This window comes from Cydia pomonella, chromosome 27 (genome assembly GCF_033807575.1).
Source record: "Cydia pomonella isolate Wapato2018A chromosome 27, ilCydPomo1, whole genome shotgun sequence".
In the NCBI taxonomy this organism is placed as follows: domain Eukaryota; kingdom Metazoa; phylum Arthropoda; class Insecta; order Lepidoptera; family Tortricidae; genus Cydia; species Cydia pomonella.
The window spans coordinates 464,604-478,374 of NC_084729.1; the positions used below are offsets into that span (position 1 = coordinate 464,604).

The window sequence follows — 13,771 nt, forward strand, 5'->3', positions numbered from 1 at the left end:
ATCCAGAGAGAAATATATTCAAACAAAAAGTCATCCACAGAAATGGGCTAATATTACCTAAGATTCAAAGAAACCCGAACTGATATTGTAATAATAAAAATAATGAGTTATTGATAATTTGATTAAATATTTTATCTAGTGTGGCCGTGAAATTTTATATTAATTTTATTCTAAAAGTAATTAAATGCCGGGCACTATAAAAATAAACTAACTTATCTATTAAATAAAACTAAATTAAAACTAAAAACTAATACTAAATAAAATTAAAATATGTCTAAAAAATTTGGCCCCTTTGGCATGGTGCCGAGGATGCTGGCAGCATTTCCCCGCTGTATAGCGATGCTAATACGTTGTGCGAGAAAGCTGCCAGCTCTTCGGTCACCTGTGAAGTCGACCAGCCTTTTAGATAGTTCTTTAAAAAGTTGTAGAGCATTAAATTTTATTCGCATAAAGTGCCGTACTTATTTGCGTAAGACTGGATGGAAGAATGATAATGATAATGAGAAATCGTTTATTATCTATTAGTGTGTAAATCTTTTATTTCCCGCAGGATTGTGTCATCTAACTTATGTCTAAAAAGATCTGCGTAAGCCGAAGGTGTCATGTCACAAGTGATAAGTTGAAAGATGTTAGTATTTGTGCTATATATGTTAAACTTATCGATTTTATTTAATTTTAAGCTGGGTGGAAGCTGGACTCCTTAGGAATTGTGAGATTGAAGACCTAGTGGCTGCGTTGGCTGGACCATCTTAAGAGAATGGACGAAGATTGGAACGTTAAAAAAGCGTACCTGGGTCGCCTAGCAGGAGGACGTCATATCGAACGCCCTAGGTATCGCTGGAGCGACATGGTGGAGGCGGATCTGCGCGAACTTCGAGTCAACAATTGGCGAGAGGTCGCACAGGACCGAGAAAAGTGGCGCTGTCTTGTGTCGGAGGCCAAGTCTCATTTTGGGGCGCTGAGCCAACGGAGTAAGTAAGTAAAGTGCCGTAGGTTCATAAAACGGAATGTTTAAAATATCGGACCGCTTTTTAGATCACAATAGCCAAAAAAAATATATCCCATTTTAGGGAGGGTTTTCTCTAGTGACTTCGTCGATTCCAATCCTAATTCACGAACTTAGGTTTAAAAAGTGTGTAGTAAAAATGTATGCACAAAAGTTAAAAAAATATGAAATTGCTTCAAAAATTGCGCTATTAGTAGTAACTTTTAATTGTAATATTGAATTGTAATTTTGAATTGTCATTTTATTGTAGAACAAATAAATATACAGAGTGAATTAAAACTTTTTAACAAGAAATATAACCGACTTCAAATATTACCAAAAGCGCCATACATGTACCTATAACATTTGAAGTTCCCTCGATTTCTCCAAGATCCCATCATCAAACCCCGACTTGGTGCCAACGTGACCATCTCGGGGTTATACCCGATCGATTAAAAAACAAAATTTTGAAAATCGGTTCAATATTTTCGGAGATATTGAGTAACATACCTACAAAAAAACAATTCAGGGAAATAATGAAATAATTTATTAATGCATGTGGAGAATGGGTGACAAATATTAGCTAAAATTGCTACTCTAGTAGTCTCACCAAACTCTACCTTTTCAGGCGTACATACATTTTAGACGATACACACACACACACACAGTCGAATTGAGAACCTCCTCCTTTTTTGAAGTCACGCTACTTAATTTAAAGAGATAATTTTATTCTTTATTTAACTCATACGTAACAAATGAATGTAGGTTATTCTTAACCCCTCACTGCTAAGCATAACTTATACGCCCATTAATTAAGTTGGCTAGCCGCCATTTTTGCAACATGGTCGTGTACGAGGGAATGCTTTCAGGGTTCAAATCCCGCGTGTTACATTTATTTAACTGACCCAGTTAAATGAGGGCAATTAATTTTAATGTAAATTGAATAAAACAATGTAAAAGGATTATTATAAATAAATATTATAAAATATTATAAATATTATTGGACATAATTACACAAATTGACTAAGTCCCACATTAAGCTCAATAAGGCTTGTGTTGAGGGTACTTAGACAACGATATATATAATATATAAATATTTATAAATACTTAAATACATAGAAAACACCCATGACCCAAGAACAAATATCCATGCTCATCACACGAATAACTGCCCTTACCAGGATTTGAACCCGGGACCATCGGCTTCATAGGCAGGGTCACTACCCACGAGGCCAGACCGGTCGTCAAATAAATCGTGTTTTCCAGCATTAGAACGAAAGATCTTGACATGATTTCCTTCAAGTCGTTTAATATCCGTCAAAATATCCCAAGAATTGGCGTAGGCACTTGTTTTAATGAAAGCGACTGCCATCTGACCTCCCAACCCAGAGGGCAAATTAGGCCTTATTGGGTTTAGACCGGTTTCCTCACGATGTTTTCCTTCACCGAAAAGCGACAGGTAAATATCAAATGATATGTCGTACATAAGTTCCGAAAAACTCATTAGTACGAGCCGAGGTTTGAACCCGTGATCTCCAGATTGCAAGTCGCACGCTCTTACCGCTAGGCCACCAGCGCTTCTATATGTTAATCAAAGTATTCATCTATAACATCTTATTTTCAGAGGTAAAGGGGAGAGTGGGGTCGATAGTTCCGGGTCAGATAGCGGAAGTAACCTTGTAACTCAATCTTTAATGCATATTTGATGATGTACCTACGTGTAGTATCTTACAACCCTTATGTTTACCCGGCTGTTATTTATGATCATTTCATTTTGACTCCTTTTTTTATACCTTTAAATTTTAATAGTATGTGTACTCTGATATTGGGGACCTTTTACATCTCCAAATTTAATGTATTTTTGATCATAGAGAATCTATATGTATTGACATCTCTGTTGCATTGTAGTAATTATTTATTTTAAGATTATTATAATGTAATGTCTACCCAGGTATTGGCTGTTGTATTTATAAATGTTTCTATGTATTTTTCTTGTCATTACCGGGATTGGAACCGGTTTTTTGCAAAAACTTCGAAATAACTATATATTTCGGTTTATTTTATATTCCAAATGTAGGACTCAGTTGGATCCGTAAGTGACCACATAGGCTCTCAGAGGGAACCATTATAACGGCTATCAAAGACCACACTAAGACCAGACACCAAAAAGAATGGGACAGTCTGACGGGTCTAAAGCACTCAAAGCTCTTCATACAAGGAGTAGACTCCGGTTGGAGCAAAACGCTATGGAAACTTAGTAGGAGACAACTCCAAATTATAACAGGGGTGTTTATGGGGTCAAATGGGTTTTGGCCAGGATGGGACACTCTGACAACACCGATTGTCGAATGTGTGGTGAAGAGGAAGAGACAGTAACACACCTAATGCGTGAATGTCACGCCCTCGCCAGACAAAGAATGAAGGACTTTGGAGCAGGCTATCTGGAACCAAAGGAATTCAAAAGGCTACCCATAAGCTCCATCATCCGACACATGGAAATGGTCAAAAAAGCTCTTGAGTAGCTAATGGGTCTTTCCTTAGGGGGCAACTACACAAAAGATCCCTATGGGTCGAAATGTATCCGCAAGGACCCCTGAAAATTAGAAGATTAAGACTCAGTTGTTTTTACATAACGACTTCATTTATCTAGTTCGTATTATTAGATTGCCCAATTAGAAATGAAATAAATAAAGAACGAAAAAATAACGTTTTCGTTCCCGTACAAAAAAACTCTGTCGTTAAATGATGTCAATGTTAATTTTTTGACTTGTGAAAGAGCCCTCGAGGTCTATTTGCAGAATACATTTTAGAATTTAGAATTGTCATTTATCACAAACAGAATAAACCTCCTCGTATCCGCTCGGCCACTGATCCAAAGACGTGGCACTAGGTATAAATAGGCACGACTTTTAGTTATAAATGTAGGTTCTTACCTAAATTTGTTCATAGGGCCTCTTTTAATGTCCAAGTCGAGTATCGGGTAGCTAATTAACAAATAAATTAACTGCCAGATAAACCTGTAAAACTTAGCTCTTTATCTATTATTTGAAGATTGTGAAACGCCAACGATGGCTTTATTCTTCAGGTAAGTAGCAAGTAGCTTATTCAGGACTTTACTTGGATATTGTGAAACAGGCCCTTAATATCGTATATTAATAAATTCTTTTTTTATACTCCGTCGGTGGCAAACAAGCAACGGCCTGGATGTAACATGCGCGTTGCCGACCCTTTAAAAACCTGCACACTCCTTTTTTTAAGAAACCCTCACTGTATCTCCTCGAGAAAACCTCGGCAACGTTCATTCCACAACAGAAAAACGGAAATATTTCGATTATTTTTAGGTATGTTTTAGTAATTAAGTCTATTTTTTTGTACTTAATATTTTAAGTGTAATAAAGTATAAATAAATAAATAATGTACATCGCCTCAACCCACAATCCCACACTGACGTGTAGACACACCTTCATCATACACACGTCTGTGAACCCCTTAATCTACATACACTCACCATTCATTACATTCTTTTTTTTTTTTTTTTTTTTTATAACGATAGGCAAGCGTTTGACCACGATCTCACCTGATGGTAAGTGATGATGCGGTCTACGGTGGAGCACGCTTACCTATGAGATACCTATTTAAGAGATACCTATTTACATTCACTCTTAACCAATTACCAAACCTCGCGTGCGCCATATTACCCGTTCGTTTCCGACTTGTTCCCTTACGGCTGTTTTACGTAAAACACAGGACCCTTCTTGACCGTCCCCGGTTATACGTGGCGCCCAACGTGGGGCCCGAACCCACAACCCTGAGATTAAGTCCCATGCTCTACCGACTGAGCTAGGCGGGCATTTTACTAAGTGGAATCACGTAGGTATTGATCTGACTATACATTTACTAGTACAATGTACTATACACGCACAGTCGGCGTCAACCGTCAGATTCCTAGCCCACAAATCAAACATTATCCGGGCGCGGCGGTCTACAGTAATGATTATAAGGTCACGTTTTACATTTAGCGGATCCAGCGCCCTCCAGTCCTTGTTGTAAAATATACTATGTATTTAAGTATTTATAATTATAATATATTATATATATCGTTGTCTAGGTACCTACAATACAAGCCTTATTGAGCTTACTGTGGGACTTAGTCAATTTGTGTAATAATGTCCTATAATATTTATTTATTTTATACTCGACCAATTGAAGAAGGCTCCGTTTCCATACATATTTTTAGCAATAAGCTTTTTAAGTCTTCTGCTCTTCTTAAGTTGATATGATGAGAAAGCAAGCGTTTAGTATCTAATATGAACCTAAAAGCGGTTCAATAACTTCCATGTTACGAACAAGTGTGTTGAGAAAATATTTTCCATAATGCCAACATTCAAGGAAGAAAGTGGCACCGACGTTTTTATGGCGAAGTGGTCGTCCATTTTCGCTTTAATATCGCATAATATTAACAACTTCTAACAACGGGAGTATCTAACTGGAATCATGTATAGTATCAAGCTGACTATACACGCAAATTCGGCGTCACCGTCGGATTCCTCGCCCTCTTCAAACATTATCCGGGCGCGGCTTACAGTAAATGATTATAAGGTCACGTTTCACATGAAGCGGAACTCGATGCACGTGAAACATAATTAAAATATCGGTTTCTAATCATGCCTCCTAATTTAAAAAATATATAGTTATTCATTAAAACAAAACAACCAAAACTATCGCATTCGAGTTTAAGATTTTGTTTTTATCGAGCACAGTTAGGATAAAAAAAAATATTACCTACTTATAGGAAATTTTTGCTTTCAATTAATTTGGATCCATTTCGCTTCCTTACTGAATAAACAGTTTCTTAGTTAATTTTGTATTAAGGTGCGGTAGGCTCAGAAAATGATTTTTTTTAAAGTCGTAGAGCTTTTTTGGATTACAATATGGCCGGACTTAAATTTTATTTAGCAATCTTGAGGTCTTTCTCGAAGATTTGTATTGATTCGAATTCTGAGTTTTTGGCTTTTGCTCGATAGAAAAAAAATGACAAACAAAGCCAAAAATATGAAAATCGCTTCTAAAACCACTGAACTAGACTGCTTCCATGCCACCATGCGCAAGCGCTGCGCCTCCCTGGTGCGCAGGGTGAGGGGCAGCTCCAACAGCATTCTGACAATGATTGCGAGCAGGTTCGACTGCGCATATATGAATCATTGTTGCATGATCCAACTTAATAAAAATGTTATTTATGATATTGATTATTAATGGGTATTTATGTGTCAGTTATGTGTAAATAGTGTAATATAAATAATTTGTGTATAATACTAGTATTTATTTGTGGTCTAATTTGTAATTGTGATTTTTAATTTAATTTTATTTTATTTCATTTGTAGTTTTAACTGTAAGATGTTTATAGACCCTGTCTGAAATAAAAGAATTTTATTTTATTTATTTATTTAAAACAGTCAAATCAAACTAGCCCCAAACTAATGGGGCTAGTCTGATTTGACTGTCCCCAAATATTTTGTTTTACCACGAGCGGTTGAAAACGCCTCCCGCTCCGCTTGTAAAAGGCAGTAACCTATTCCAGTAAATTTGGGCAAATAGCTCGTAATGCGTCCCGGGAACCCTTTTACCGTCCTCTGCCACAGCGGAGGTCGTTTACACTGGGAGCAAATGCGCCAAAAATATTTACACAGAATATGTTTCAAGCGTGGAATTTTTTTTCATGGTTACTAACGGTCCGATTCGAAGAATGATTAAGACACGATTAAGATGTTGGAAAGATCTGAAAATATCTATAACTAATAACGACATGTCAAAATTGACGTTTATTTAGATTCCGCTGTGATCCCAATAAGATCTATCAACGATATTTCTAACGTCGAAGTGACATTGGTTGCCCGAATCGAGCTGCTTCTGTCAATTATACGTCATACAAACGATATCTAAATGAGAACTTATCTAAACAAGAACTTATCGTTATCGTATTTCATTCTTCGAATCGGGCCGTAATATTTACATACATATTACATATAAAACATTCATAATACAGAACAAATATTTGTGATAATAAAATAAATAAGATAAATATTTGTATGTAATATGTCGTGTTTGACGACCGGTCTGGCCTAGTGGGTAGTGACCCTGCCTATGAAGCCGATGGTCCTGGGTACGAATCCCGGTAAGGGCATTTACTTGTGTGATGAGCACAAATATTTGTTTCTGAGTCTTGGCTGTTTTCTATTTATTTTTACTTTTGCATTTATAATATTATATACACACACACACGCACGCACGCACGCACGCGCACACACTCTCTCACACACACACACTCGCATACACATTACTCACACACACTTGAAAGATTCTAAAATCACATTTAAATTGAATATACCTAAACCGAATCACAATTTTAATTATATAAATTATTATCATAAACTATAAATTGTGTAACAAATAAATTAAGTATAGTTTGTTGCTTTGTGCCCTGATGGTAAGCAATCTCCGTAGCCTATGGACGCCTGCAATCCCAGAGGTGTTACATGCCGTTGCCGACCATAACACTCCGCACCCTCATGTTTTCTGTATTGTGTTAAACAATACACAAAACATGCACAATACACTTCGCTGGCTCGGTCACCTACTCAGAATGGGGGAGGATCGCGTAGTCAAGGAAGCGTACTTGGGGCGACCAACCGGCCGTCGACCGATCGGGCGCCCCAGGTACCGCTGGTGTGATGTCGTGGAGGCGGACCTGCGTCGGCTGAATGCCATGGCAGGAAACCGCGCTGGATCGGGACAGGTGGCGTTCTCTCGTTTCGGAGGCCAAGATTCTTTTTGGATCGCTGAGCCAAAGCAGTTAGTTAGTTAAACAAAATAAACTACATATTTTGTATTTTGTGTACTAGGGATAGTAGGAATTTGATTCAAAAATTCATTTATAACTCAGCTACCACAATTGATGACAAAATAAATTTTGTAGACATAAACGTAGGCACTATGTCGTTAAAATACATATTATGCAGCATAATGAAATTGTTATGACTCTCGCGGGAGCTACGACGTTTGGTTATTTCTCATATTTTTCTTTGCTACAATTCTGAGGCAAAAATAATGTTTTGATACCAATTTTTTTTATAAATTGACGGTCGACAAAAGGAAGTATTTATTGATTATGATCTTAACTTTGGGTTATGATTTTATGTAACCGTTAAGCGACCACTTCATTAAGGGCCTATTTCACAATGCCCATGTAAAGTCCAGAATAAGCTACTTGCCACTTATCTGACGAATAAAGTCATCGTTGGCGTTTCACAATCTGCAAATAAGCTTAACTGGTGGATAAAGTGCTAAGTCTTGCAGGATGTTTTATATGGCAGTTCATTTATTTGTTAATTAGCTATCTTTGTTAATTAGCATTTTTTTTTTTCAAAACTTAGGAATTTCTACTAAAAATCACGAGCGTTTTGATTGGTTCGAAATTTCTATATTATTTTCGAATACCATTCCGTTTACCGTCATTACTAGGTTTAGTTAGAAAAGGTAACAGAATAGAAACAATTTTGTATAACTACTTCTGAGTAGAAACAGCAAGAATATCCGGAATCTGGATAAAAGTGTAGTAAAATTAAATGTGGTAATTTTTTTTTATGTAATAGGCTGCAAACGAGCAGACGAGCCGCCTGATGGGAAGCAGTCATCGCCGCCCATGGACATAAGCAACATCGGAGGAGCCACTTATGCGTTGCCAACCTTTGAGAACCCTAAAAACCTGCTTCTTGAAGAACCCCATGTCATAGCGCAAGGGAAACACCTCAGAAGGTAGCTCATTCCACAACTTGCACGTTCTGGGAAAAAACGAGCGAGATGCCCGCTTAATTATTATAGATTATTATATTTTAATTTAATTCCGTCTTTGGATCACTGACTTGGGTACCATATCTCTCACACTGTTAACCGTCCATAGGTGGATCTTATTACAAAAGGCATAAGGTTCACCAATGGATTAAGAGTGTTGCTGTTTGTACATAGGTGTACGGTGTACCAAATATCGGTCCAGTTAACCAAGGCTCGGAAACCGGTTAAATTTCCAAACAGTTATCATGTACTTGGCACAAAACCTTTTAATTTTGGTTTCCCTCGTTGTTTTAAACCGGTTTTTATATGAACAGTTCTTGTCTTATTAACTGGTTTAGAGCAATAAAAACCAGTTTCTTCCAATGTCTGTGTCTATGTTTACGTGTCACACCACCAGGCGAATAAACCGGTTTTTTTAGGTTACACGTTCTTAAAACGTTCGCGTTCTTATAAAAGTTCGGAGAAAAACCGAATTAAACCGGTATTTAAGGAAGTCTCCTGGTTGGTTTCCGGTTCCGGTTATTTAATCAATTGTTTATTTTCTTTTCTTGTACATTTTTACTGATGCCAATAAAGAGTATTCTATATATCTTTTTACCGGTATTTTATAAACCGGTTTCAAGCTTTGGCTGTAACAAACGGACGAACAGACAGATAAACACACGAGTGATCCTTGAAGTGTTTCGTTATTTTCCGGAAACCTAAAACGTACCGGATTAAAGTTTCTCAAACATTGCTTGTGCTAAATAAAACGAAATGCTTTATTTTTACACCGAAATCGTCTACAACTGTCATGTCTACCGTCTGTCTGTCAGTCTGTCAGGCTTTATCCTTGGAGCACGATTTTCTTCAACAACATGCGATTTGGTAAATAAAGAATTAAGGTGAAAAATACCGTGTAAAAAGGAAATAGTATTGCTCTGTTTTTATTTTATGTTTTTACAAGCATTTATTTAAATTTCCCTGTTAGTATGTATGTTAGTTAGTTCGTGTGGGTCAAACTCCACAAAAATGTAATAGTTGGCCATAGTTTGACAAGCGTTTTGCCATGTTTTTTCGTGCCATCAAGCATGATTGGACGCTTGCCCCGTTTCCCCACATCCACAACTCTAAAGCCTGACTGAAAAAGCCCCATCTATTCAGGAATTCCGTTTCTGAGCAAAGCTCTTTGTACGATGTGATACAGACGTGCGGATTGAGTTCTTTACTCTGTCGATTCAGTGATACTAAATATATTTTCATCACACTTACTCGAAAAAGATCTTATTTCATGCACTGGTGCATTCAGGCATACATTCAGGTGTACTGAAGGACAAAGGCCTATATTGTTCCTGAGGGAGTTATTGATTGAGAAAAAAAAAGCTATTTCTACCTAGGGAATTATAACCTGTTTTTTAATTATGTCACTAATTCATACAAAAGTTACAAACCAAGTAGCTTAAAAGAGTTTTACTTTGAAAATACTGCCATTACTAATTTAATATGTTCATTTATGTTTAAAAATATTTAATTTGATCAATTTAATAGCCGTTTAAAATATTTTTACATAATTTTCAATCGTGGCTGAATGCCGAATAGGTTCGATGCCTCACCTGTCAAGAAATGACAATATGGCGGACGAATGTTTGAAATGTCACCGTATATAAGAATAATTCCGCTTAAAATTTAGTTTTTCTTCGCAAGTGTGATGAAAAACATTGTGTGTAACTCCGAGGGTAAGAACATTGCTAACTCGGGTCTTTAATTTACCACCCTCGCTTCCAAAATTTCACTTACCCCCCTCGTTACACAATGTACTATTTTCTCAATCTTGCAATGTAATGTTGACATGACTTACTTCAAATTAGGTCCGGAAATACTTCGTATCCGGAGCGATGAGTGAAGACGATACGTAAAGGAATCTCATACAGCCTTACACACCCAGGCCTGTACCTTCTGTAAGGCAACCTTCTTTTGTTTTTAAACGTCAAATTGTGACAACGTCTTGGCATTCAACCGTCAAGTAGTAGAAGATTCGTAATTTGTTTTGAGCTGTGTGACCTACGAATAAAACTTTACTATTTTTTATTTATTTCATTGCAGGTTTGAGAAAAGCACTATAAAAAACTCGGCGTGAAACGGGGTTGCCGGCCGCGTATCCTTATCCGTCTATCGGCCCGATTCGAAGACTGTGATACGATAACGATAAGTTCTCATTTAGATATCGTTTGTATATCGTAAATTTGACAGAAGCAGCTCAATTCGGGCAACCAATGTCACTTTGACGTTAGAAATATCGTAGATAGATCTTATTGGGATTACAGCGGAATCGAAATAAACGTCAATTTTGACGTTTAGTTATTGATCTTTTAAAGATCTTTCCAAGATCTTAAACGTGTCTTAATCATTCTTCGAATATGGGCCGTAAATCTACTTGGCCTGCAACCCTTCGTTTCCCGGCCTCTATAGTAATGTACTAATTTCATCTGACTAGGCAATGCGGTCTGTAAATAATAAATTTAGACCAAGGACTGTAATTTACGCCCAAAATTAGACAGGAGTTTTTTTTTCTTTTTTCCTCACAAGTGTGATGAAAAACATTGTATGTGCCACAGGCGGTAAAAGAATAACTAACTCGTGTTAGTCGTGTTTCACATACTTTTAATTTGTTTAAAACACCTTTTTTTCAAATAAAAGATAAATTTTTTTTTATACCACGACGGTGGCAAACAAGCATACGGCCCGCCTGATGGTAAGCAGTCACCGCAGCCTATGGACGCCTGCAACTCCAGAGGTGTTACATGCGCGTTGCCGACCCTAAAATCAATTAAAAAAAAATTTAAAAAAAAATATTTTTTTTAATCAGTTCACATCATACATCGTAAAACCAACATATGTGCATTACATCGCGATAATTAATTACACGATTTGCCGATAGATAGAGTTGTACACAATTATACTTAGTATACCTAGGTACTTCCGTTCAAAAGTCTTTCGCCTTTAGACTTACACGAAATAATTCGTTTGTATAGAACCCTCGGTGCGCGAGTAAAACGAACTCGCACTTGACCGGTTTTATTTTTATTTTTAATACATTTGCCTTTGCTTTAGACTGTGTTTCAGTTGAATGTTGTTCTTCAACCGTTCGGAACTCGGCTGTCAAACAGAACAATATTGACATCGAGGTCGTACCGGGCCCTTATTTACAACCTTCATTAGGATATTTGCGATCGCCAAGAAGCACTAGGGATGGGAATATGACAATATTTTATATCGATATTTTTATTTTATTTTTAACCGACTTCAAAATTGCGAACTAAGTAATTATTGATTTGTGGGAGACATTTCATGTTTTCTGGATTCTAGAAAAATACTGATATTAATATTTTTTTAGCTTCTTTTTACCATGGTTACTCATATTCATTGTTAATTTTTTTATGAAGTAAATATTTTTTTACATATAGAAAGTTTGGTAAGTTCTATGCTATTAAGGTCTGAAGGTTGAATGAGAAATGTTGTGAAATTACGAAATTCCATTCTTCTAATAATGCTGAGAATGCGATATTTGAACATTTAATAACTTGGATAAAAAATTGGCGGTAAAATTTCAAGCTTTGCGCATTCGTTCAAGGTAGCTACCATACAAGGTAAAAACATTCCGTAAACGACAATTTATGGGAATGCCCCTTTAAGTGTTCAATATAAATTTTCATTATAATAATTGACAAATGAATTCACATATCTAAATTTTTAACAGTAAATTATTTTACTGTTGTACTGCTCACGTATTATTGGATTAATGGTAACTAATATATAAATAATAATAAATAAATAAATATTGTAGGACATTATTACACGAATTGTGTTGTGTTTAGAAAAATACTTTTAAATACTTAAATACATAACACCCATGACTCAGGAACAAATATCCATGCTCATCATACGAATTAATACCCTTACCAGGTATTGAACCCGGGACAATCGGCTTCATAGGCAGGGTCACCCACTAGGCCAGACCGGTCGTCAATATATTACACATAATCCTCATATACATGATAATAACCAGTATTTTAACCCGTACATTATTTTATAAAAAAATAATATCCTGATAGTTATCGTAAAAGCGGATATAACGTGGCCTGGCATTAATAATAAAACACAAGTCATCGCACTCATAATAGGGACACGACATAGCTCTGTTTTCGTTAAAACTAGGTTATATATCTATGTACAATCAGCATCAAACAGATAGTGATGGGAAAAGTGAACCAATATATCGTAACACACATTTATTCCTATAACTCGAACCCACTTTTTTTTGTTTTTTGTTATGGGTTTAAAATTTTGGGTCCAGTCCCTGCGAAGTGTACCGGCGGCTGGATCCGTAAGGTCTGTGAGATGTTTAATATCTCTAATTAATTATGTGACACTGGGGTGATGTTGTGTTGTTATGAAAGGTGATGGTGGTAATGAATGTTAAGATATGAAGATGGATGGTGTAGATTAGTTGTTATGTGTTGTTGAACTTTTTTAGACTGTTGATTATGGTCCTGGATAGTTTGCAAAATGAGGTCAATGTACTTTCTCTGCTAATGAGGTCTGGGAGGCTGAAAGGTTGAATTTGGAGATTATGACAGATGATTTCATGGTTGAATCTTGCTATGCTGAATTTTGGGCATGATCGCAGAAGGTGGTCTATTGTTTGTGGGGTGTTTCTGTCACAGGGGCAGACTAAGTACATGTACAGGTGAAATTTTAATCACCGTTCATACTCTGAGTAGTGACTTTATAGTTCATACTTAACAATTTTTACTATAGGACCAATGCCAAAATCGAGAAAAAAAATTGGCTGTCCCATAGAAATCAGCGGCATCACATCAGCCCGAATGTATAAAATAGTTTTTTTTTTTGACATTTCGGCATGGGCCTTATTGTAAACCTCTTCGAGGACCTAGGGGT

The 13,771-nt window shown here is 36.5% G+C and overlaps 1 protein-coding gene across 8 annotated transcripts in view; it reads right to left on the reverse strand.

Moving 5' to 3' along the window:
- Nucleotides 1-13,771, reverse strand: part of LOC133532465 (nucleolysin TIAR) — a 231,756-nt gene that overhangs the window by 123,407 nt on the left and 94,578 nt on the right. For 4 of the 8 annotated variants that reach the window (XM_061871153.1, XM_061871152.1, XM_061871156.1 and 1 more), the window contains one exon: nucleotides 58-79. The exons of the other annotated variants lie outside the window; for them this stretch is intronic. The gene's annotated coding sequence lies outside the window, so the exon portion shown is untranslated. The remainder of the gene's footprint in view (nucleotides 1-57; nucleotides 80-13,771) is intronic. 8 annotated transcript variants of the gene reach the window in all.